Source organism: Canis lupus, chromosome 26, assembly GCF_011100685.1.
Source record: "Canis lupus familiaris isolate Mischka breed German Shepherd chromosome 26, alternate assembly UU_Cfam_GSD_1.0, whole genome shotgun sequence".
Classification (NCBI taxonomy): Eukaryota; Metazoa; Chordata; class Mammalia; order Carnivora; family Canidae; genus Canis; species Canis lupus.
The window spans coordinates 38,267,608-38,291,004 of record NC_049247.1 but is presented as its reverse complement, the minus strand read 5'-3'; the positions used below and the strand labels follow the sequence as shown (position 1 = coordinate 38,291,004).

General features: G+C 58.1%; 1 long non-coding RNA gene across 2 annotated transcripts; it reads right to left on the bottom strand.

Annotated features, from left to right (window-relative positions):
- Positions 1 to 7,476: 7,476 nt before the first annotated feature.
- On the bottom strand, positions 7,477 to 22,943 carry LOC119866255. 2 transcript variants are annotated; one of them, XR_005379565.1, is made up of 3 exons: positions 20,004 to 22,943; positions 18,621 to 18,773; positions 7,477 to 7,863 (listed from the first exon to the last, which is right to left on the bottom strand). It is a non-coding gene; the product is annotated as an uncharacterized LOC119866255 (long non-coding RNA). The 2 variants fall into 2 exon arrangements; XR_005379566.1 differs by lacking the exon at positions 7,477 to 7,863 and adding an exon at positions 13,431 to 15,580.
- Between the last annotated feature and the right edge of the window lie 454 nt (positions 22,944 to 23,397).

Genomic DNA, 23,397 nt, shown 5'->3' with positions numbered 1-23,397 from the left:
CAAAGGGCTGCGGAAGGGGAAGGAGGTGGGGGGGTTGGGGTGACTGGGGGATGGGCACAGAGGGGGTACGTGATGGGATGAGCCCTAGGTGTCGTACTCTATGTCAGCAAATCGAACTCCGATAAAAACACAATAAATAAATAAATAAATCCATCTGAAAAAAGAAAAAGAAACAAATCCTCCCAACTTTCAGTTTCCAGAGCAGGTGATTTTTGCTTCCGTTTCTGCCGTTGTTCTTCTCCAGGTGCGCTTCTGTGCCGTCCTCGCCACGTCCCCAGGAGGGGCCCCTGTCCTTTCCCTTCTCTACCCCCAGTGTCAGACACCGTGCTGCAGGGCCTACTACCCACTTCGGAACCGGGTGCCAAAAACCGGGCTGTTGCTGTGTTTTGGGACCGAGCCACTGAATCCGAGTGGCTTAAGTTTGGGAACAGGCCTGAGCTGCACAGACGCAGGACGCCGGCCCGTCCCCGCCTGCTGCACGCGGAAGGGGCCGCAGGACCGGCTCCAGCCCGGGGAGCGTAGGCACAAGTGGTGTGCGGCACTCGGGGCTGGGCCAGTGCAAGGCCCCTGTGAGAAGCCCGTCTTAGCTCCCCGCTCCCCTGTATCAAGGAGCCACACGCAGGGGAAAGGGGCCAGGAAATGAAGCGGCCGTTGCGCAGGCAGCGGGGACACCTGGGAGCCACTGGCCTTACATCTGGCTCCGGGTGAGCCACAGACATGCCTTTGCTACGTCCGATCGCCAAGATGCGGGGTCAGTCGGTTCCTGCAGCACCATCCAGCCCGAGGAGCCGACGCCAAAGCACAAGCCTTGTGACAGGGACATTCTTCGGGGAGTCGCTGCATTCGGAGAGGCCACGGGAGTTGAGGCATCGGAGACCTTGAAAGCAGGTTCAGTGGAGCATTTTTTACTATTATCCTGCGGTGCTGGGATCCCTGGGTGGCGCAGCGGTTTGGCGCCTGCCTTTGGCCCAGGGCGCGATCCTGGAGACCCGCGATCGCATCCCACGTTGGGCTCCCGGTGCATGGAGCCTGCTTCTCCCTCTGCCTGTGTCTCTGCCTCTCTCTCTCTCTGTGACTATCATAAAAAAAAAAAAAAATATTCTGCGGTGCTCCAGATGCGCTCAGGGACCCGCCGCCTTAATGAAGTTTCATTATCAAGGTGTCTGAACCGACACCAAAATTACAACCGACTCCGAAGAGGAGACTCAAGAATATGAGCGTCGTCGTCAAGAGCTTCTTTCTCTTCCGCGCCCGTTTCTTTCTGGGCCAAGATGTGAGCTCCCTCTCTCCCCGCTGCACGCCTCTCCAAATCGGGATTTGGGTAAAACACGACATCGGTGAACTTCACAAGGTTCGCAGCCACCACCCCGCCAACTTGGCCTCCTCCAAGAGGCGCTTAGAAAGCCACAAAGACCCGCATCTGGGGTCGTGGTGCAAATGCCACGTCTCGGAGGTACACGAGTCCGCTCCCCAGGAGCCCGGGGGTGCTGCTCCCCCTTCCTCGCCAACGGGAACCCGAAGTGGCAAGTGCTTCAGGCCGCGGGCTTCCCAGAGCGCCTGGGCTGGGGGCCAGCACGCGCGAGGCCACGACCGCGGAAGAAAGGGGCTCACCACGGGCCTGGGACGATCGCGGACGGGCGCGCCCACTTCCAGCGGGAAAGTGCCCCGGGAGCCTTGCATCCATCAGTTTTCCTAGAAAACGTGGTCACCCAGGTGCCACCCGCGACCCCCTCGCTCACTTCCCAGAGCCGGGCTCACAACCCATCGGGGGTCATTTTAGCTCTTCTCTTCCTCAGTATGACAAAACCTCTCTTCAACCGGAACCATGTCGTTTCTTAAAAAGTCCTCATTTCAGTACAAAGCTCTGCAGATGACAAAGGCTCTAGGTCCCAGGATTTGTTCAGAAATTGGAAAGACGCGAGCGCCCTTGATATTTTTCGTGCCCGAGCCTGGATTGCCTTAGAAGGGTCACCCGGCGAGGATAAACCCAGACGGGCCTCAGATCCCCGAGCCCCTCAGCCTGGGTCCCCTCGGGGGGGACACGGAAGTGACCGTCCCAGACGTCTGCGGCCACTCCGAGGGTCGCACGAGACAAGGCCCGTGAGGCACTTAGCACGAGTAGCAAGCACCCAGGAAGCCAGGACCCCGCCTTCCCTGAACCCGACAGAGAACCCTGGGGAGAAGCCGGGGAGGGCAGAGCCAGAAGTTCTTGGAATTATCGCCAGACACGGAGGCTGCCTGGGCCTCTGCGGGTTTGGGCCACTCCGAGCCGCAGCCCTGGTCCAAGTGGGTGAGCCAGGCGCAGGCACGGCTCTGGACTTCCCAGGATGCGGCCGCAGGAATTTACAGCAATAGCTGGCGACGGCCGCCAAGTTTGTGTCGCGTCCGCCGTGCGGCCCGGCGTGACCGGATCCCTCCCGGGAAGCTGTTCCAGATTGCAGCCCTTTACCCGGCCAGACACGCGTGAGAATGAATCCACATGTGTCTGCGACGTCGCGCGTCCAATAACGGTGACTTTGGATATTGCGAGACTAAAGGACCAGAGAGATGGTCCCGGCGCGCAAGGGTCAGGGAAGCGTTTACCACGGAAGGAAGCCGTGACCGGGGTTCTGAGGGATGAACAGGAGTTCGGTAAGTGGACGCCCGAGGAGATGCCTCGGGTCCAGTGAACGTGACAAAGCTGCGGAGCGCTGACTCGTGACAACTCTGACCGGGATCCCAGGGTTCCAATCCCAGCTCTTCCTGTCGCTGCCCGCCCCATACCGGAGCAAGGCCCGTGGTTTCCCAGGGGTTCCTGTGTGGGTCACGTGCATGCACGCGAATGCAGGAGCTGTCTTCAGTCTGCTGCGGGTACGGGCGGTTCACCCCCGTGTGGGTGGGACACCTGGCGGCGTCCCTGGCCTCTCCCCACTGCCTGCCGGGGACGTCTGCAGACCTCGCCAGCTGTGAGGAGAGTCACCCCTGGCTGCAAGCACCTGCACGGACAGTGCCCGCTCTCGGCATCCGCCACGAGTGCCGCTGAGCGCCACCTGCATCCCTAAGCTCCCTGCAGCCCAGCCCCACAGCCCCACAGCCCAACAGCCCCATGACCCCAACCCCACAGCCCCACAGCCCCAACTCTGCAGCCCCACAGCCCCAACCCCCCAACCCCATAGCCCTAAATCCCACAGCCACAACCCTATGACCCAATGACCTGATGACCCCATGGTCCCACAGCCCCATGACCCCACAACCCCATGACCCTGCAGCCCCGCAGCTCCAACCCCATGACCCCACAGCCTCATAGCCCCATGACCCCACAACCCCACAGCTCCAACCCCACAGCCCCATGATCCCACGGCCCCACAGCCCCACAACCCCACGACCCCATGGCCCCACAGCCCCACAGCCCCAAGACCCCACGGCCCCACAGCCTGCGGAGAGAGGTCCTGTGCAGCTACCCAGAGAAGTGCAGAGGGGGAAGAGGGTGGGCCCCCTGGGCAGCCCACCAGGGGGACTCAGCTGAACCTCAGTCCGGCTCCCTGGAGCGGGCACCACGGGCTGAGGCCACTCGCGAGGGGCTGTTGGGGAAGCCGCCTGAGTCATCCTCTCTTCTCGAGGTGACACCTTGAGCCGGCACCAGGACCCCTCCGGCCCCCAACCCCGAGCGCCCGCCCCACACCGCGCACCCCCCAGGCTGCAGCTCGCCTGCACCTTGCCCCGCTGCCTGGGTGGCCGCGCCCTGACCCAGGCCGTCCTCTCCTGGACGCTCCGCTCCCGCCTGGGTCTCCAGGCCGCACGCACAGTGCACAGAGGGCGCCCCACGGGCCGAGCCTTGAGTGACCCAACGGAGGGATGGATGAATGAATGCGGGGCCCACCTGCCTGGCGACGTCATGCCGAGAAGTCCGGGGCGCAAGGACGAGGGCCTCCCTCTGCCTCCGCCCCGCCCCGGCCTCACGTTCTCTCTCTTTCTCTCTAATAAATAAATAAAACCCTTAGAAAACAACAGCAAGGCCCAGCGTCTGCATACAGTGAGCAGCAGCATCAGTGACGAAGGTGCACTGTCCTCGCGTCAGGAAAGACCACTTAGTAGTTGTGGGACCTCGGAGCTGCAAGGGGGCCCAGGGGGCGGCTCCGTGGGGGCTCCAAGGGGGACAGGCTTGCATTTCCCCCCCCGGGCTGCTGAGTTTGCTGCCACCACCGTGAGGACACGCGAGCCATGCTTCACGGGCTGCAAACACAGGCCGCGCCGACGCCGGGGCCCACGGAGGAGACGTGGGAGGAAAAAGGCCACAGGCCCGACCGCACTCGGGGCCCAGCCGCCGGTGAGGGAAACGTGTGAGGTGTGACCGTGGCCCCACGCTTCCCGCCCCGCGGCTGACAACCGATTCCAGCAGGCTCCGCGGGCGCGGCACCCGGGGGACCCTTGCACCCCGACATCGGGGCTCCCGGGTGCAAAGCGGCTCCTCAGAGACCGAGTGCTCTTAGCGCCACGACCTGGGAGCGGGGAGTCCTGCGCCGTGCGCCCCCTCGGAAGCTGTGAAATAGGGGCTTTCAAAACACAGAGCTCATGCTTGACCGCACAACTGCTGTCATTTCCTGCCTCGGACTTTCACAAGCGGCACTTCCTGGGTGTAGCTGCGTGACGAAAGGCCCAGCGACTGGCTCAACACAGGCCCGGGAGTCCGCAAGGTGCTTCGGCGCTCCAAGCCCATTTCTCCTTTTTTTTTTTTTTAAAGATTTTATTTATTTATTCATGAGAGACACACACACAGAGAGAGACAGAGACAGAGACAGAGACACAGGCAGAGGGAGAAGCAGGCTCCATGCAGGGACCTGGGTGCAGGACTCGATCCCGGGACCCCGGGGTCACGCCCTGGGCCAAAGGCAGGCGCTAAACCGCTGAGCCCCTCAGGGATCCTCTCGGAGTCCGTTTTTGAAAAAATATCTGCCAAGCCGCATCTGGAGCAGGTTTAAGGATCCAGGGTGGGGGACCCCAGGGGGCTCCTCATTGGGGCGTGACCCCGGGGTCCTGGGATCAGGTCTCGCATCGGGCTCCCTGCTCAGGGGGCCGCCTGCCTCTCCCTCTGCCTGGCTCTCTGCGTCTCTCCTGAATAAGTACATTTTTTAAGTCTTTTTTTTTTTTTTAAAGAGCACAGGGGTCGCCTTCCACTTACCCGAATTTCCGCTCGCTCAAATGTCTGCCCCACATCCCAGCCCAGGCCACCTCCCCCGGCGCTGCTGTTGCCCGGCCTCAGGGATCCCTGTCCCATTTCCTGCGCCCGCTCCTCCCTGGGGACGCCCGGCCGCCACCCCCGTCCCCCATCCCCTCGCGGCCTGGAAAACAGCTCAGGCCTCCTCTAATCTAAACACCAAGTTAGAGGAAAACAAACCAGCAAGAGAAGCGTCAGCCCCTCTCCGTCACCAACGTCCAAGTGTCGCCTTGCGCCCCCCGCCACGGCTCGGGCCACTGACATGAGGAGCGGCTCTGCTGCCCAGGCCCACGGGTGGGGATGTGGCTCCGAGGCGCGATGTGGGCCTGGGCAGCGGCCTTCTCAGGGCCCCTCCGATGACTGGCACCTTCAGCCACGTTGGGATCCCTGGTGCCCCAGCGGTTTGGTCCCACGTCGGGCTCCCCACATGGAGCCTGCTTCTCCCTCTGCCTGGGTCTCTGCCTCCCTCTCTGTCATTCATGAATAAATAAATAAAATCTGTAAGAATAATAAAAATAAAAATGAAATAAAAAGTGAACTGGGGGACACCGAGGAACACCCCGGTTGCAGGAGGGAGTGCAGGCCCTGGGTGCCCACAGGCTATAGGCCCCTCGCCGGGCGTTTCCAGCCGGGTGGGGGGGAGGCAGTAGCTGGAGCCGAGGCCTCTGTGGGGCCGCCGTGCAGAGCAGAGTGACCGCGGACCTCTCCGCTCCCGGGACCAGCTTTCCTCCGGGCACCTGCAGCCTCCCGCGAACGCCAACTAAACCTTCACGAGGGCCCGCAAGGTCAAACGGTCGCTCCTGTCGGGGCCGTGGGGAGAACAGACACGGCCGCGGGCACCCCGGGCCCCGGACCCCCCACGACGCGGAGGCCAGACGCTCGGTCTCGTCGCAGGGCTGCTGACCCAGGTCGCTTGTCCAGGGGCCGGGCCGTCACCCACAGAATGAGTCCTGCTGCTGGAGCCGCGCTCCGGGCAGGGACCTCCTCCGTAAGCCACCCCAAATCAACGGCGACAACAGCCCCCGCGTTACCAAGGGCGTCTTCGACGGGGAGCAGACGAATCAACGACAGACGTCGGGCAGGTAACCTGTGCTTCTCCGCGGGGCTGGCCCGGAGCTTTGCTGCTCAAGACCGTGGCCTGCAGGTCGGCGGCACAGCCCGCTGACGTCGTCGGGGACCCCGGGCCCCACTCCAGATGTCGTCAATCAGAACGGGCATTTGCACGGGTGCCCCACAATGCGGGAGGGTATGGAAGCCTGGGAAGTGGCCCCCGCGGGACGAGGGATGTCTGTCCCCCCCCCCCTCCTGTCCGTCTCCTGCACGCAGCCCTAAAGCTTCCGCAGGCTTCCTCCGCTGTCAGGCTCTCAGTTTCCCTCCTGGTGACACCGGCGGGCTCGGGGGAGAAGCCTCCAGGTGCCTGGACATGTCGGGCGTTGACAGCCTCTGCCCCGTGACCCCCCCCCCCGCCCCCGAGTGGGGCCCAGGGGTGCAGGCAGCTACCGCGGGGAGCACGGAGAGCCGCGTGTCCGGGGAGGAAGCCCAGCCCGTGCTCTCCACACTCGCCTGGTGTGCGTGTCACACGCGGTCGGAGTAAAGCTCGCCTTTCCCACGGGGAGACGCCCGCTCTCGTGTCTCATGAAACGTGGCCTCACCGTCTGCTTTCCCACTCCCGAGGGAAGCGGAGGAGGCACCTCCCCCCTCCTGGGACACGGGGTGGCCGGAGCGGACGGGAACGTCAGCGCAGCCACCACCGGGCCTGTCCCCGCGGCGGGAAGAGCTGCGCACGGAGGGCACACAGGGCGGAGGGCCAGGGCCTCTGCTCCAGCCCTTGTCGCCAGGCCGCACCTTTTGGGCCCATTCTCCTGGATCCTCCCATTTCTCAGAGAGAAGCCGGAAATATGGATTTTTTTATGTGAAATTCCCATTTTTTAATGTTGGCGATTAATTCGACTTCTTTAAACGTCGTGCGGGCCAAACAAAACACATGTACGAGCCAAAATCTACACCCTCTGGACTGTGGTCTCCGTGTCCCTTAGAGCAAAGTCCCCAAAGAGAGCATGTTCCTGGCTTGGCTCGGGGTGGAGGCCCCCGCGGTCCTGTCGAGGACGCAGAGCGGGAGCCGCGGGAAGATCCGCAGCACAGGGCCACCCTCGGGGCCGGGGCCGGGGCCGGGCGGCAGGGGATGTTCCCAGAGAAACGGCCTGAGCTGGGCGGCCGCCCCAGTCCGTGTGTCACGTTGACAGAAAAATAGGAGATTCTAGGAGACGGGAAACCATACAGATTTATTGGGGCATAAGCTCATTCTTTTCAGTTCTCGGTCCCGTGGGCGTTGACACAGGTACGCAGTCGCGTTTAATCACTGCCACGGCCAACACTGAGCAAGTCCGACACACACAGCCCCCCTCCCCGATTTCCCCACATGTCCCCTTAAGGGCGGCCCCGTCGCCGGGGTTCCCGACAGCCGCCCACCTGCTCTCTGCGCCTCCAGGTGAGCCGTTCTCGGGGTGTCCCGCAAGAGGCGTCCTCCCGTGGACAGCCTGTGAGTCTGGCGTCTTTCACGGGGCACAAAGCGCCTGCGCCTTGATCGGGATCCTGCACACGGGCCAGCAGCTCGGTCCTCCTGCCGCCGAGCTCACCGCCGCACGGGCGCCCCGCAGCGCCTTCCACGCCTGCCAACCAAAGGACGCACGGAGACTGGGAGCAGAGCCCCTGCAACCAGTCACACAGAGGCTGTGGTAGGAAAATAGTCTTAATTCGTCTTGGGTAAACTACCCAGGAGTGGGATTTTTTTTAGGTCTTATGGTAAGCGTATGCTTCACTTAACAAGAGATCGCAAATCTGTCGTCCAAAGTGGCTGGATGGACCTGGAGGGTATGATGCTGAGTGAAATAGGTCAATCGGAGAAGGACAGACATTAAATGGTCTCATTCATTTGGGGAATATAAAAAATAGCAAGAGGGAATAAAGGGGAAAGGAGAAAAAAATGAGAGGGAAATATCAGAAAGGGAGACAGAACATGAAGACTCCTAACTCTGGGAAAAGAACTAGGGGTGGTGGAGGGGAGGAGGGCGGGGGGTGGGGGTGACTGGGTGATGGGCACTGAGGGGGACACTTGACGGGGTGAGCACTGGGTGTTATTCTGTATGTTGGCAAATTGAACACCAATAAAAAATAAATTTATTAAAATAAAATATAATAAAATAATAAAATAATAAAATAAAAATAAAAAATAAAAAATAAAAAATAAAAAAAAACAAAGTGGCTGAACCATTTGACATCCCCAAGAGCTACACGTGAGAGGCGTCGCTGCTCCGTATCCTCCCCGGCGCTTGCCCTCGTCAGCGCTTTGGTTTTGCTTTAGCCGCCCTGAGAGCATGCGGAGTCCACACACCCATTTGGGTTTTGTTTTTGTTTTTGTTTTTTTTGATGAATCGTGCCACATGCAGCTCGTCCGCTAAACCTGTGGCCTCGGCCCAACCAACTGAATACTATTTCTGATGCGACGTCCCATCCTTGCACGGCCCATCCGTCTCCCGCACATCCACATGTGTAATGAGGTAAGTGATTTTTAATTCCACCGGATTCAAATCCCCCCCATCCCGACGTGACTTACAGCCGTTATGCTCCTGAGCTTTGAGGGATCGTGGACAAATGCCGAGAAAGAAAAAAAAAAAAGGCACTTTGAATCGCTCTTTCACCAGTTAAAAATCACATCGAAACTCAACGTAAACATAAAAGAAGTGGTCAGATGCGGGTCACGTATTAACGGTGTCTGCTGAGCCTGGAGACGAGGCGCAGCTACAGAAAACGCCTTGGCTCCTCACTGTCCGCGGCCCTCCGGCCCCGCACGAGGCTCCGCCGGACTCACAAGCGATCTTTTGAGAAGACGCCGAGAAGGCGAGCGGCACACATTTCCTGGCAATAAACTTAAAAGGTTGCTGCAGCATTCCAGAGATTTTCGACCCAGTTCCTCCGGCCGCCGCATCTGCAATCCGCCGATCCTCCCAACTGGTGTTTTCACGTCTTATCCTCACAAACGTCTCTGCAAACGCCTTCCTCTCCGCCACCCCGTCGGGCAAACGCGGCCTCTTCCGCCTTCTAGAACCCAGAAATCTCACTAACGCCGCTCAACGCCTGCGAGATGCAGCCAGTTGGAGCCAAAACACGTTTTCAGGTAAGCCGGTTGGGCTCACCCTTGGCTACCAGACGATTCTGTTCGCGAAACGGCCCGGCGGTCCCACTCTCAGGGACGGAGGCGTCCAGCAAGGTGAAGGGGCTCAGGGCCGAACGAAGTTAGATAAAAGCAAAACCAGGACTGGAAAAGTGACGGCTGCCAGACTGTGTCACCGGCCCCGGTTCTCACACTCCCGGGAGCCACATGCCTTCGGCCGTGTGTTTCCTCCCACTGACGTTGGTGCAGCCCGGAGATTTGCTGGGGCCCACGGGACGACTCAGGAGCAGCGGTGGGTGAGCTCCGCGTCTCGGCCTTCAGACGTCCCACGGGTTCTGCTCATCGGACCGTTCCTCTGCCGTCCCCGTGAGACGGACCTGTCCCGGGCCGCCCAGTGACCCAGGAAGATGAAGACAGAGACGGGGCCTGCACACCTACCCCGTCACGTGCAGCCTGGGGCAGCTGAACCCCAAGCAAGCCCATGCATGACCCGTAACGGATGCCTGCCCGGGTTGTCAGGTAGCAAAAGCCAACTGATGGAAGCACATTCCCGCGTCGGCAGCTCTACCTGGAGAGAAACGACGCCAGCTGCTCGGTGCGCGTTACCCTGCCCGCTGGCCACGCAGGCTGACTCGTAACAGGAGAAACGTAGGGGAGGGGCCCTCACAGGCCCACGCCGCCCCGGGGAAGGCCGTTGCAGATGCTTCGTCGTCACTGCCCAAGGGACGAGGGCAGGAGCTGAAGTCACCTAGTCCCACAGACCCTCCCGTGCCTTATCTCCTGTTCCTACATCACTGGTTCCCACCTGGGGGTGATTCTGCTCCGCAGGGAACATTCGACAATATTGGAAAACATGCAAGGTCGTCACGCCTGCGGGGGAGGGAGGCGTTACTGGCCCTCGGTGAGGAGCGGACAGGGCTGCTGCCCAAGCCCACCATGCACGGCTCAGCCCCAACGGCAGGGACCATCCGGCCCAAACGGCCGTGGTGCTGATGTTGAGAAACGGTTCTAAGCTTTACATTGAAGACCACGTAAGTTTGGGTCTGAGGAACCGTGTGGTCAAAAGGTATCCAAAATTATGGAATTTATCCCTTTTACAAATCCAAGCCGACTTTCTGTATCCAACAGGCAACATACATGAATACCTACTTTCATCCAAGTATAAATGACTCTTTTTCCATAAATGTCCTGAGTAAATAATACCCGATTGAAGAAAACCTTCCTTTGAACATTTCTGTAGATCTAGAAATAATTACTCGTACCTCAGTTTAGCTGTCAGGAAAATCCCACTTCTTTCCAAGTGTTTTGGGATAAACAAATAAATAGGCAAAGGCGTCCACGTCTGGTGGGGTCCCCCTGCCCCAATCCCCCTGAAGGGCTTTAAAATGTGACAGTTACAACGGTCGGGGCTATGAGGCCTTTTGGGGTGCAACTGCTGTATTATAACAATATCCTTTAGTGTTTCAGTAACTAAACCCTCTTAATGACATCCTAGGGAGACCTGCTTGATATTGAATTCTAGCCTCAACGTCTTGGGTCCGAGCCAAGAAAAATAACCCACTCCCCAGAATCACTGAGGATTGATGGGGGGGGGGGTCGTCAGGTTAGTGAGTCAACTGTGGTTGAATATGGGTGTGGAATAGTATATATGGGGCTCTTTCTGCTGAAAGGCCATGTTTTGGCCAGGACCTCCAAAATCATGGAGCTGGCAAGACTGGGCATGGCCGGGAAGAGCCAGAGTGTGAAGGCTTTCAAGGCATCGACGTCTAACCATAGGCTCTATGCATTTTTGAAAGCACAAAGGACTTTAAATGTAGAACTCAACTCAAGAGAGGACCCAAGATGGTACCCAAGAGGGGACCCATTGATTGGCTTGAAGACCCCAGGCACTAGAGTAGCCTCGTCGTGTAGAACTGAGGCTGAGGACCATGATAATATTCTTTATCTGAGAGTCTGATTATTGTTGACTTGTGCCAAGCTTAACTACTACTGGCTTGCTCGCCTAACTTTACGAGGGGACAAGAGGATTCACCGGCTGAAGCGGCTGCCCTTGACACGGGTGGAAGCAGATGCTTTGTCCGTGGATTTAGGCTGAGCCCCCCCAACACCGTGCGGTTTGGTTGAGGCCACCAGCAGGAGACAAGAGAGACGGGTCGAGAGGGTGGGTATCTGAGGTCCTCACTCTCACTCCGCCCGGGGAAAGTTCCGGTCTCTCCGTCCCTGCTGAAGCCCCTGCCTAACTTCTCACCCTTAAAAAGTAGATTCTGTGACTGAAAAGAGTTTGAAAAGCCGACATGCCAAACGGCCGTGGTCCCTGGCCCGGGAGGAACATCGCTGGAAAAAATGAGGGGGAAAAAATGGGGACCGTGACCCCAGGGCCCAGAGTCTTTGGGAGAGAGGCCCTGGACTTTTCTGAGCAAGACAACCCTTTAGAAAAGAGAAGTTGGCCTCTCTGTTGGAAGGCTCCTCCCCGACGTCATTCACGCGAGGGGGCTCGTGTCATTTATTGTCCTGACTGGGCCGCTTCTGAGAGTGAAGTGGGGTTCTACGAAAACGTATTGGTGCATACAGAGGCGTGATAAACCCTGACTACGGGTGGGTGAACCGGAATGTGAGGTCACCCGGATTCAAGGAGTTCCCGGCCGTATTGACCATGGTCTTAGAGAGAAAACGGGACCTGTATCTAAGAAAGCCACTGGAGCGAACTGCTGTCGCTTCGACTAAAGAAGACAGTTAACTTACAAGACTGGGTTGACCATCCTCCGTCCACACCAAGGGCTTTTGGGTTTTTTTGGTTTGTTTGGGTTTTTTTGGCCTTTGTTTTTGTTTTTGTTTTTGGTCCACTAAATGGGAGAAGAGAGAGAAAACCCTTCGTAATGTTTCTTTCATAGTCATCTCGTGACTTTACATGACGGGCCGTGGGGAATGGGTGACTGTGGGACTGTCCAGCTGAAATCTCTAAAATGACAGGGAAACGTGCGCGTGTGCCATGGCTCATGGTTAGTGCCCAGGAGGAGATGTGGGGACAGCATCCACCCATCTCCAAAGGCCCCGGACGCTGCCCTGGCGGCAGACCCGCGCATCCCTGCCTCTCCTGTTTACCACCATTGGCCACTCCCGTGCCCCCGACCCCAAAGCCGTTCAGATTCTGTTTGGGTGATAGTTAACACGTCTAACCACTTCACCAAAAGACCAACAAGGGGAAACCACCAGCGCAAGAGAAGGTCAGCTTATTACAAGCTCCGGCCGCCTCACACCTTGTGTTTGTTCATGGAGTTTCCCAGAATGTTCCCTTCTGACAGCCTAATTTATGACTTTCCTTGAGCTGCCAAGTCATCACCCAGCAGACTTCTCCCCTTACTCCTGCTGGGCTCACTAGCTACGGGCTCCTCGTGGAGCATGAAACAAAAGCGCTCGGACCAGGCGCCAGGGTGACCCACATTGGGCACAAACACCCTACCTGTCACTCACGGCCACACTTGGCAATCGGCAGTAACGCGGGCAGCCAAGTAATGACGGCAGGGAAGCTGGAGGAAGAAATTTATGAGTTTCAATCTAAATGCTTGGCATGCTGTGTAGCTGGAGGGCTGGGCTCCTCCGTCGAAAATGGAGAACTGTCGCACGAGTGTGGGGTAAGAGCTCCGGGGCACCTATAGAGGGTCTCGTAGGCCTTCACAGGCCCTCGCCCTCCGGGGGCTTCTGGATCTCTCCCTGAGGGATTAGCAAACAGAGGAGGAAGACCAAGCTACAAGCATCAGGACCAAAACCCAACGCGGTTCCTGGGGCCAACAGCACTTACGTGGTGACCACCTCCCTGTGGGAGAACCGGGGTCGGTCTTTATTTACTTCCCCCTGGCTTTTTGGATTTTTCTAAATTTTCAACTTTAAACACATAACCCATTTATAATCAGAAAAATACAAATGTGGATAGAAAAAGGTTGTGGAGGGACACCTGGGTGGCTCCGTGGTTGAGCGTCTGCCTTTGGCTCAGAGCGTGATCCCGGGTCCTGGGATCAAGTCCCACATCGGGGTCCCTGTTCAGCGAGGTGTCTGCTTCTCCCTCTCCCTCTTCTGCCCCCCCTGCTTGCTCTCCCTCTCTCTCTCTCTCTCTGTGAAATAAATAAATAAAATCTCTAATAAGAAGAAGGAGAAGGAGAAGGAGGAGAAGAAAAGGCCCTCTGTGGCCTTCACATCCTTTGCCAACCCGGCCAGGCCCATCAACTATACTGGAGCCCGAGCGGGGCGCTCAGGCCAAAGGAGCGTCTTTGTGAAGAGAATGGCTCAGCCGGATGAGATCACGCCAGTCCGTGTCCCCGATGGCGCGGAATAAAACATGTGGACGATCCCCCTCCCTTAGAGAACCACCATGGGATCATTTCTCTCACCTCATCTAGCAGAGATTTGAACTAATGTGTTTTTCCTTCTTCATTTGTACCTGGTTGTCTCTTTTTCTCAGATTTTTCCCTTCTCAGCCACACCCCCCCCATCACACACGGGCCGTCGACCTCTCTCTCAGTAAAGGGAGTCGTCCACACCGGGCCACACCTGTTGACCCCCCTGGACCCCAGATTCCCACCTGTGAATTCAGGGGTTTGGATTGAGGGTCTCCAGTTAGGACGCCACCTGGCAGGTGCAATCCGCAAGCCACACCATGTCCACTACATCATTTTACCTTCAAAGACCCTGGACAGGGGACGCGATAGGCCTGCTTCCCGGGGGCGGGCGGGCACTGAGATTCTCTGTAGCAGAGGGGAAACCCAGATGCCCCGGTGAGAAGCCCAGGGCCCCTTCCTCTTTGCCCCCAGCACGTCTAAGGGCCCTTCAAGCTCCCAGACTGTGCTGCTGCTCCTGCCCGGGGCCCCGTCCCCCTCAGGGATGTCCTCTGCATGTTGGCCCCAGCGGCCGCAGCGTCCTGCCCCAGAGGCATTCCGGAGGCTCGCTTGGCACCTGCAGGATGCAGGGATGAAGTGCTCCCTTTAATCTTCACCCCCGTGGGTCTGGAACATCAGAGCCGGCCCCTGAGAGCACGAAATTTAGTCTGGGTTGTCTGTGGGCTGCATCTGGCCGGCCTTTCCGCGGCCCGTGCCTTCCCTACAGCTGGCGGCCAGGAGGAGGCTGCAGGCCCGCCTGCTGGGGGCCCAGGGCGAATGTGGGAGCTCAGGGGGCGGGGGGCGGGGAGCCGGAGGATTTTCTGGATTCTGCAGCGGCTTGCCCTCTGGCTTTCATCTGTCTCTTCGTGTGCGGCTGACGTGTTCTCTACATGTGCCCCGTGCCATGGCCTCCGTCCTTCCTTCCAGAAGGTCCTTGCCTCCACGACAGAGTCGCTGGCTGAAGAGGGAAAAACTGACGTGATTCAAACCTTGGAAACCAGGTGAGCGCGAAGGCTCCTCAGCCACGCAGAGCCTGGGGCCCACCTGTGCACCTGGGTATGCAAAACCCACCCCCTGGCCTGAACCGGTGCTGTGTACCCCTGCTGTCCAGCGGAGATTTGTAACAGCTGCTCCTTTCATGGTCACACGTTTCCCTGCTTGGGCCGTAGTTACCTGTGGGCCTACCCAGGACGCGAGCCCCCAGGCTGCCAGGTCGCAGCAGCTCCGAGCTGCAAGGCCCAGCGAGGCCGGGCACACTGAGCAGCCCCCCCGGGGCCTGGAACTGCCCTCGAACCACCCGGGAGGAATTTAAGCTCCGTAGGCATGTCCCTCAGACCCCGTCAAGCCTCCGAGGTCCTCCCCCCGTGTCCGCTGTGTGTCCACGGCTCCCAGCCCTGGAAGACGCCCTCGGCGTGCACGGAGCAACGCTGCCAACGAGCCGGCCACCGCGCGGCACAGACTCTGGGCAGAAAGGAAAAAGGGAGAGGGATTTGCGAGCCCCCCCAAGTGTGCCCCCAGCTGTGGGATGTCCTCGCTCCGCTCTCTCCTCGTGGCCAGCAATGTGGGGACGCGGCATCACCTCCCCTCTCACAGGCGGGAAAGCTGACGCACCGCACTCAGGGAAACGGCTCAGGATCCCAAGAAGGCGCTTCGGCTGGGCCGGGATTCGAACTTGGCTCCTCCTGAGCCCAGAGCTCAGAACGTTGCTCCTGCTGGGGCCTGGGGCCTCCCACGGGCATCCCCTCGTTACCGCCTTTCTCCACTGGGGTTCAGGATGGAGAGAAGAAAGTGTGTGGACCGCCCTCTCCTCTTCGGCCCGGGGGCCTGTCCCGCGGGGGCGGATTTCTGGAAGAACATGGGGGTCGGGCTGAAGAAATGGTCTCCGTCCACCTCCAATAACTGGGGAGCATCTGCTCTCTGCGCTGACCAGACCGGGTAAGCAGGTGCCGAGGGCCAGGAGGGCTGGCAGGTGGCTCCAGCCCCGGGAGTGTCACCACGGAGCGGGTTTCCTGCCTGACATCGAGCAGGGTGGCCTCCTCTGGAAGGTCCTGGAGCTCTCGCGGCCACAGCAAGCCCCAGGAGGCCGGGGCAGGGCCCGGAGGGGCCTGGGGCGCAGCTGTGAGTGGCCAGCAGCCGGGAGCCGCCCTGGGGCGGGGGGACAGGGGAGCAGGGTCCCCAGCTGTGCCACAGGCCCGACAGGATGGAAGACCAACGTCCCCCTGAGGAAACAGGAGGAGGTCAAGGGGACGCCTGAGTGGCTCGGGGCGTGACCCCCGGGGCCTGGGATCGAGTCCCCTCAGTCTCCCCACAGGGAGCCTGCTTCTCCCTCCACCTGTGTCTCTGCCTCTCTCTGTGTCTCAGATAAATACGCACACACACATCATAGAGGAGAGTCAACAGGGAGCCCAAACTCCCCTTTAGATTCCGATGCGGGTTCGCGCGGGCTTCCTGTCTACCTGCACAGAGTCTACATCCCGCCAGGCGCCGCCCGCAGCCAGGGCCAGGACCCGCTCGGCTCCCAGGTGGGAACCGCATCGCCTGCTCTGTACGTCCCATGTCCGGGCCCCATGTTTCCCGGAGTGCGGCCCAAGGCCTGAGGGACACAGCGCGGCGACCCCGTCGGCCCCATCCCCCGCGTCCCTGGGCCCAGTAGGACCCCCACACGTGGGCCCCGCAGTGGGACGCAGCGCAGACGTGGTCCTTGGATGGTTTGCTGAGGATCTACCGTGCGCCCGGCCGCCGATGCCAGGATGGGAGGGGTCTCGGCTCCGGGCGAGGCGGCCCAGCTGTGTTTCAGGGGCCCCGTAGCAGGGGCGGCGGCACAGAAACCAGCAAAGCTGAGACGGACAAGCGGGTGGAACTCGAGTGGTCGGTAGAGAGAGGAAAGGCTGTCCTCAGCCCTCGGGCCTTGGCTCCCTGGCGCACTCACCTGGCACCCTGAGGGCCCTGCTCTGAGCCCGCCCGCCCTGGCGCTCCCCGCCGTCACCCAGCAGGCCCCCGTGGGGAGGCCCGGCTGCAGCAGGAGGCCCGGGACCCAGCGCCCCACCCAAACGCCCCTATACTCTAGGGGGAAAGAGGAGCACGCGAGTAATGGTGAAATGGGATAAGCCCCAAAGAAGAGGTCCAGAGTCCCCGAAGGACGTTCCAAAGGACGGTAAGTCATGCCTGCTGGCGGAGGCCAAGAGGGACTTCATGGAGATTCGGGATGGAAGTGGAGACCAGCCCCCCAGAGCCCCCGAGACTAGAATTTCGGGGACCAAAAGGCAAGGAGGGAGGAGGGGGCACAGGAGACACGCAGAGGAGAGACACTCAGCGACGTCAGGGGAGGTGGGAAGAGGGCAGAGAGGCTGAGACGTAGAGCGGAAGGCGGGCAGAGCACGGCTCGGCCCCCGAGGGACTAAGACGCCCTCCCTCTCGGGGTGGGTGGGGGGCGGGCGCCCGGCAGCGTCACCCATGACGGGATCCGCAGCGGGGGAACCCGGCCTGGAGACCGGCTGCGAGCAGAGGGCCTTGTCACCCCCGCCCTAGGGACCTGGGCAGCCTGGGCGCGGTGTCCCCCGAGCTGTGGGCTGGAGGGATCAAAATGATGGCTCTACAGGGACACTGTCTAGGACCTGGGGGGGTTAAACTACGTATTATATATTATATGATACAACTGTATTATATCATTATAATGAATGTTACAATATATATAACAAATATATGTAATATATGTGTGTATAATATATAAAAGTATATATATTAAATATATATTATAACATTCACTATAATAAAATAATGTAGTTGTATCATATAATATATAATACGTGGTTTAACCCCCCCCAGGTCCTAGATGGTGGAGGGTATCTATAGATTTATATTATCCTAGTATATTATGTAACTACATTATACATGTGCACATATGTGTATGTATAGGGTATAAAACCAGTCATAGAATAAAATATATATATTACTCATAATGAACTCCTGCCGTCTGGCAAATTTCGTGTTTACTTTTTTGCTCTGCGTAGATTCGCGTGTGTAAATCTGCAGATGGCAAGTCACCCGTCTCCCCTTCCAAGACAAGGACCATCCTCTTTGTCATCTGTTCAATTCCCTTGCTCTTTTCCCCTGACTGTCTTCCTCTCTTGAGGCTACTGCGGGCCTTTAAGGCATTTCTATTTATATTTCATTGCTTCTACATCTCTGACACGGCCAACGACATCAGCGTGTGTGTGTGTGTGTGTGTGTGTGTCCGCACAGATATCCATAAAGATATATGTGTCCATATAAAATATCGCTGTAAAAATATATAACCATAGGGTCACCTGGGCGGCTCCGGTCAGTTAAGCATCCGACTCTTGGTTTCAGCCCAGGTCATGATCTCAGGGTGGTGACATGGAGCCCCGCATCGGGGAGCCTGCTTCAGACCCTCTCCCTCGGCCTCTCCCCGCTGCTCACATGCTCGCTCTCTCTAAATAAATAAATACATAAATAAAAATGAAATATATATGAATGTAGGTTATATACCTACGTGAATTCCATATGCACATATTTTTAATCTACACACTTTGCAGATGTGATTAAGGCTGTAGACCTTGAGGAGGGACGATTATCCTGGGTCACTCAGGTGGGCCCAACCCAGTCACGTGAAGCCTTAGAAGTGCGGAACCACTTTCTTTTCCCAGCTGAGATCAGAGAGACAGAGAGAGACAGAGAGACAGAGAGAGACTGGCGACAGAGGGTCGTAAGGATGTGATGCTGGCTTTGGAGATGGAGCAGAGAGACACAAGCCAAAGGATGTGGGCGGCCTCTGAACTGGAAGAGGCCAGGAAACAATTTCCCCCCGAGAGCCTCCAGAAGGAGCAAGAAGACACACAAGGACGAGGTCGCCTGCCTCACCTACCTCGTCGCCTACTAGTTGTAGGGCCGGTGGCCTGAGAGAGTCACTCCAGCTCCCTGAGTCTCCTTGGCCTCAAACGCAATGAGGGCGATGCCTTGTCATGGAGGGTCAGGAGGCTCTGTCGGGTCCCAGATCCGTGACCTCGGGCTCCTCATGCTATGGCCAGTCAGTAGGAAGTGTCAGTGTTTCTGCAAAAGTAGCTAATTCAACATTATCAGACCATGTCCCCTTTCTGCTCAGAACCTTCCAGAGACTCCTCTTCTTACTCACAGAAAACCTAAAGACTTCCCCTGTTCCCAAGGCCCTCCTGACACCATCTGACCCTGTTTCCTCTCTGACTGCATGTTCTTCTACTCTTCCCCTTGCTGACTGTGCTTCGGTCACCCTGGGGGCCTGGCTGTGGCTGGGGCACACCAGCAGCTTCCAGCCTCAGGCCACTTGCACGCACTGTTCTCTCTGCCTGGAATCCTCTTGCTGCACGTCCACGTGGCTTTTTCTCCCACAGCTCAAACGTTACCGTCTTTTTGAACCTTCCCTAATAACCCGACTTAATTGCAGTAACCCCCAACCAAACACGCCTCATGCCCTCCTCCAAGCTTCTCCATAGTAATCCGGTCTTCTGACATAACACTTGTTATTTTTTTTAAAGATTTTATTTATTTATTTATTTATTTATTTATTTATTTATTTGAGACACAAAGAGAGAGAGAAAAAGAAGCAGAGACCCAGGCAGAGGGAGAAGCAGGCTCCATGCAGGGAGCCCGACATGGGACTTGATCCCGGGTCTCCAGGATCACGCCCCGGGCTGAAGGCGGCGTTAAACCGCTGAGCCACCTGGGCTGCCCCATAACACGTGTTTTGTTCGTCTTGCTTACTTGGTTTCCTCCACTGGAATGGAAGCTCTACGAAAGCTTCTCGTGGAGGACATGTAATAGGAAATCGAGAAACATGTTTGAGGAGAGCTCATGATGTGATGAGCACTCAGTGTTATACTACATGTTGGCAAATAGAATTAAAATGAAAAGCAAATTAAAGAAGAAAAATGTTTGAATGAATCAATCAGCATGCACACAACTCTATAATCAGAGAAGAAATATCAGCCGTCTCTCTAACGACCCATCCTTTCCGTTACAAAGGGAAAGTGAAGCTACAAGAGCCTCACATTGTCCCGTCAACGCAGAGCAGCAACTAAGGCCTCGACTGACCTTGCTGAGCCCAACCGACCCAGCGAGGGGTGGAAACACGCTCCAAGGTCTCGAGAGACCCAGCCCTGGTCTCCCAGACAGAGAGCCGGCCTTCCGGTTTCCCAGCCCCCCGCCTCCAGGCCCAGGGAGAGCAGGAAGTGTGGGGGCGTGTGAAGAGGGACACAGCAGAAGACAGACTCACGGGTGACGGGCTGGAGGACTTCCTCTGTAGCCGGTCCCAGCACATGGGGCTCCGTGTGCCTTCACCGAGAGCAGAAGACTGAGGCCAGAACGCAGGGGCCGGTGCGCCTCCATCCAACCCAGGTGGACTTGGGGCCCACGGTGCCCAGCAGAAGACGGACGTGGTCCGTGCCCGAGGGCGTTCCCACGTCCCGGCGCTGCACCGTTAGGAGGACAAACTCAGTCCACATTCTGCACCCAGTGTCCAGGCCGATGGGGCGGGATCCCCGCGAGGGTCCCAGTGTCTTAGACTCGGGAACTGTGTGCTGGGTTTAAGGCAAGCTCGAACCAGGCCAACGGAGACTCTGGCCTTGGCCCTGCCACACTCACGAGACCAGCACCCACTTCCTAGAGGAAGGACAACGTGCACTTGACTTACCGCCGCGTCCCCAGACCCAGCACAGCAGCCCATCCTCTCCACAAATGCTTGTTTCCTAAAATAGCCGACTCCTCCGAGCCTCGGGATCGTCACACCCACTTCCTGAAGCTGTGAAGATGACATGAAATCAAGGATCTGGGTCCCTACGCAGTGCCCGGTACATGACAAGCACTCGTTTAAGTGAGCTGCCCCTTGGGTGGCCCCGGTGGTGCTATGGTGGTGGAGGAGGGGTAGTTGGCGCCCGGGAAACGCCGGTCCATCCTGAGGTCCCTAATGCTCTGTTCAATCTGGAATTTTGGTCTAAGCACGGGCTTGAGGAGTTGGGTACCAGAGCAATCCGCCTCTCCCCGCCAAGGCCTGATGGACAAGAGCCGAAGCTCTGCAAAGGAGAAGAATGTTACGTCTGTATCCCAGCCCCCGGGATGCCCAGGCAGAGCTGAAACAGAGCGACTCCGCCCCGCCCACGTGGTCCCGCGACGTGGGGCCGGCTCCCTCCCTGTCTGGGCCCGGCGGGCAGCCGAGGAGACCACCGGGGTCCGTTGTACCTGCTGCATGGGTTTATCGGAGCAAAGGTGGGCGAGCAGAACATTGTTCCAGGCTTTTCTGGGAAAAAAGAAAATGCGAAAGGTCCTTTCCCTAACTAGGGATGTTCACGCGAGCCCCAGCGAAGCTTCCCATGAGGTTCACTTGCCCATTTCCTCAGCAGGTCCACGGGCCGCCCACTGGGGGTTAAATAAAGATCTAAGGCCTGGGACGCTTGGGAGGGCTCAGGGGTCAAGTGTGTGCCTTCGGCTCTGGTCGTGACCCCGGGGTCCCGGAATCGAGTCCCGCGTCAGACTCCCCACGGGGACCCTGCTTCTCCCTCTGCCTGTGTCTCTGCCTCTCTCTGTGTCTCTCATGAATAAATAAATAAAATCTTTAAAAAAAAAAAGCTCTAAGGCCTTTTTAGAAGTGAAATACCGTAGGATTCCCCTCAAAGCTTTGAGGTCCAGCTCCACACCTACTTGGCCAAGACGTGTGGGTGTCACACCGACAGGCCGAACCATACGTATTTTGAAATACTTTCTTTGAAAACTTTTTTTTTTTTTCCAACACTTTCTCGCTGTGGTAATAATAGAGAGGAGATCTCTTCCAGAAATAAAAGCAAAGAGCCCTGCCCAGCGCCAAAGAGGTTTGCGAAAGAGGTCTGTAAGCATGAGTCCTGGTCGAAACGGGGAATGTCTCTCAAAGAAACAGAAAATGCAAGGACTCAAACAGTTTCAAGCAGTGACCCCAAGTCACCGGGGCGAGGCATGCCCGCCACCTCTTTCTTATTTTAGAGTCTTCGCTTCCAATTGAGCAGTTTGATCAACAGCAGCGATCGGGTTAGTGCCGAGTAGTGGGACCTTCTGACTTTTCTTCGGTTTTGGTTTTTGTTCTTGTTTTCAGGAGAGGGAAGCAGCCAGCGCTCACGGTCCTGTCCTGTCGAGCCACCACGGAGGGCGGAGACACGCCGCGGGACCAGCCCACGCAGCCGCGGGAGGCCTTCCCACGGGGCTGCCGTTGTCCTCCGTCCTCTTACTGAGCACCTCCTGTGCCTTACTCCGGGTGTGGGAACGCGGGCGGCGGTGAACGAGGACTGGGCCCCTCGCCCTGGAGCTCGGGGCCGGAAGGCGTGTGGAAGAGGGCCCTGCGCAAGCGGATAAACGCAACGAAACGCGATAGCGTGATAAGCAGAGTGTGTGCAAAGCGTGAGGCCGGGGCAGCGTGGGCCCAGTTCCTGGATGGGGACATGTGGGTCTCCTCTGAAAGGACGACTAGGAACCCGTCAGAGAAATGACGGAACCGCAGGCCAAACCCACAGGCTCTGCTTCATCTGGGACTTTGCTTTACTTTGAAAAGCTGCCTGAGGGGCGCCTGGGGGGCTCGACAGCGAAGCGTCTGCCCTCGGCTCAGGTCATGACCTCAGGGTCCCGGGATCGAGCCCCACGTCGGGTTCCCGGCTCCGCGGGGCGGCTGCGTCTCCCTCTGCCCCTCCCCTGCTCGTGCTCGCTCTCTTTCTCTCAAATGAATAAATGAAATCTTTAACAAACAAAGTCTGAAGTCGCCCTCCCAATGATCCGGCGATACGGCCCGTGCCGAGGTCTCTGTGCTTCATCTGAGGCCGTGGGTGCAGCAACTGGACCAGAAGGAAGGGCGCTGCGAACACCGCAGGAGCCTGCCCTTCGCGAGGTGACTCGCCCCCTGCCCCTCACCCTGGGCTTGATATTGAGAAACCCAAGGATGGCCACAGCCCCAGGCCACTGTGTGCAGAAATAGGAAATGTCACTCAGAGAGTCCTCCCCTGTGTGTAACCAGAATCATCAGCCTCGAGATTTGGGAACTAAGTGGCTTGGCCATTCTGCACGTAAGCCGTGCGCACCGGTCCAAAGGAGACCAGTGAGCAACAATTCAATTTAGAGTTCACTGAACCCTCTGGTTTGGGAAGGAAATTGCTGGTAATCGATTGCAGCAAGCGCACAGGCTCGGGGCCAGGAAGAGAAGAATCACTTTAATGGGCAAAGCAGATGTTGCTAAATTCATTGCAAAAGTGAGGTGGGCGCAGAGCCAGGCCTTGCATGAGAGATGCCTGCCGATGTGCTCTTCTGAATGAAGAAAACAGAGACACTTCAAAAGGGGGTTCTGCGAGGGGAGCCAGAGGTCTGTGTCCCCGCGACATTGAATAAAAGAAAATGCACCGGGCTGTTCGGGTCGCCTGCACCGCTCCAGGACTTCAAGCTGTTAACATCTCGTAAGGACTTTAAGCAAATCCAAAATACCAGCTAACAACCGTCTGGGGAGCCTTTACTCGGTTCCAAGGAGAGCACGTGGGCGGGGGGGCAGCGCCTCAGCATCAGACCTGCTTCTCCCATCAGTGACTTGGCTGCACCATCCGGAGGCTGTAGGGCCCTGGGCGAAGCTCTTAATCTCCCTCGCTCAGTTTTATCAGCTGCGAAAT